This window comes from Anopheles coluzzii (assembly GCF_943734685.1).
Source record: "Anopheles coluzzii chromosome X unlocalized genomic scaffold, AcolN3 X_unloc_58, whole genome shotgun sequence".
NCBI lineage: Eukaryota > Metazoa > Arthropoda > Insecta > Diptera > Culicidae > Anopheles > Anopheles coluzzii.
The window spans coordinates 1-2,500 of NW_026054489.1; positions in this window are offsets into that span (position 1 = coordinate 1).

Sequence of the window (2,500 nt, forward strand, 5' to 3'; positions counted from 1 at the left end):
TCTAGGGTGCGTTCCTGACACGTTTTGAGGGGTTTTAGCAAAAAAAAAAAATTTTCGACTACTCGAGCTCTCTGGCCCGTTCGGTGCACATTTTGAAAAAAGCTAGGGAGCTGCCCCTAGGTTCGGGGTGTCACAAAATGTTGAAAAGTGGTCGAAAAACCACTATCCAGAATCGGATGTAGAATCGTTAGACGAACTTAAAATTGTTCTACGACACCCATCTGCGACGTTTAGTATTCGAGATATAGCACTTTGTAGGTCTGACCGAGCAATTTTGTACTGAAATGTATGGTGAACATGTAATTCATTAAATAACATTGACTTGCATCGTGCCCTACTTCATCGGCACAGCTGTTATTGACTATCTTTAGTGGAAATGGATTGAGTTTGACCATTTTAAGCCCATTTCCTATGCCGTGCACCAACATTGTGTACCGATCAGGGAAGTACGCTACGTACGCGTTCATGGATGTCACATGTTGGTACAAGTTGCCTTTCGGGATAGCCGTGCACCAAAACTGTGTACCGATCAGGGAAAGTACAAGACGGAGGGTGCAGCTCGAGCGTACGCGTTCATAGATGTCGATGTTGGTACACTTGCACCAAAATTGTGTACCAATCAGGGAAAGTACAACACGGAGGGCGCAGCCCGGGCGTACGCAATCATGGATGTCCATGTTGATACAATCTACGTGTACGTACCTAGTTTTTGTAGGAAAAGTTGCAATTAAGTGCTTGCATGCTTAAAATGCTCATCTCAACCGGTCACCTTTTGGCCTGCCCTTTTATAACAGAAACCTAGAAAGATACTCGAGATTTTTGTGTTTTTCCATTCGCCCGGGACGACGAAATGAGCTATGTGCACATCGTGCAGAAAATTGTCTTCGCCACGCATGTTTTTGTCCATCCACTCATATAATCACCCGCATTTGTGTTCAACACGGACGCGCAGCCCGAGCGAACGCGTTAATGTTTATGTTTGTACACACTGCTTGTACGATTCTAGGATTTGGTAATTGCGTCACAGTGCCCGACCGTCGCGGACACCATTCTTGGACAGAAGTCCTAGTACGTAGAGTACTTTCCCTAGGTATGTGCTCGTTCGTGACTATCGTTGCGTGCTTACGGACACGCTTGGGTATGTTTACCATACAAGGTTTACTAGGGAAACCTGGGAAGGACGCTTGCCCTCCGTCGCGGACACCATTCTTGGAAAGAAGTCCTAGTACGTAGCGTTCCTTATTTTACTTGATCAGTTTGTAATGCATTCGCTTTGTTCCATCGACTTCTGCTACTGCTCACTAAGGGGTGTTCGTTTGCGATGTGTACGATAAGCAACTGTCTATCGTAACCAGCAGTTAATCAACACTTTTTACCCAAGTCATAGCAACATAGAGTACTTTTCCTAATCGGTACACAATTTTGGTGCACCTCTAACCTCGCACGGCACTTTTATCGTTACGTTTTGTGCACAACCTAGGGACGTGGTGTAAGTTTCATGATTTTTATGTTTGATTTGGTTTATTATGATTGAAAAATACGCTACGTCCCAGAAATTGGAGCTCGACTACTTCCTCCATGTGGCGAAAAAAGTTACTGGGCAACGCCTAGCTTATGCCCCATTTGTACTTCAATTTTCATTATCAGGTTTGAAAAATACGCTAAGTCCCAGAAATCTGAACTCGAATACTTTTGCCACGTGGCGCCAAAAGCTACTGAGAAACGCCTAGCCTTTTACCCATTTATAATTTAGTTTTCGTTATAAGTTTTGAACAATACGCAAAGTTCCAAGAATCTGAACTCGAGTACTTTTTACATGTGCCGCCAAAAGCTACTGAGCAACGCCTAGGTTGATACATTTTTGGTACATGGAGTGTATGCATGCAGGCGTACTGCCGTGCTAGACCGGAAAATCGATCTTGCTACTAGAACGTAAAGTAATCCCCTAGATAGGTGCTTTTGCATGCCTCTGATCGACGACCATGCAACGTGCGACACGCGTAGCTAGGCTTCCCCAAACAAATTTCCTAGAATAGCACCAAATTGCACACTTTCAGGGTATATTTTGGTACCGTGTACCGTGCATGGTACAAGTATCAGTAGCTCGTGCAATTTATTTTGCATCGTGTTGCGGTTGCTGGTGCGTCGGGATAGGAGTGTTTTCGAGACTTACCGCCAAGCGTTGGTGCCATTTGGTGGATAATTAATGTTCTAGCCACAATAAACGTGCCACATAATGCCAATAAGGAAAAAGCCGATTTCTAGGAACTTCCAGTCAGAATGTTTGCCATCAGCGCTTTCCTGTCGAGTTCAGGATCTGGGACTTAGCGTTTTTTTTCCACGATCCAATCCAACGACCAGATCGTGAATAAACAATACATACAACAGTGCATCCCTTTAAAGTAGGAAAAAGCCGAATTCTAGGGAGCTCCAGTCCAAAAGGTTGTCATCAGCGCTCTCCTCTCGAGTTCAAGATTTGGGACTTAGCGTTTTTTTCGCG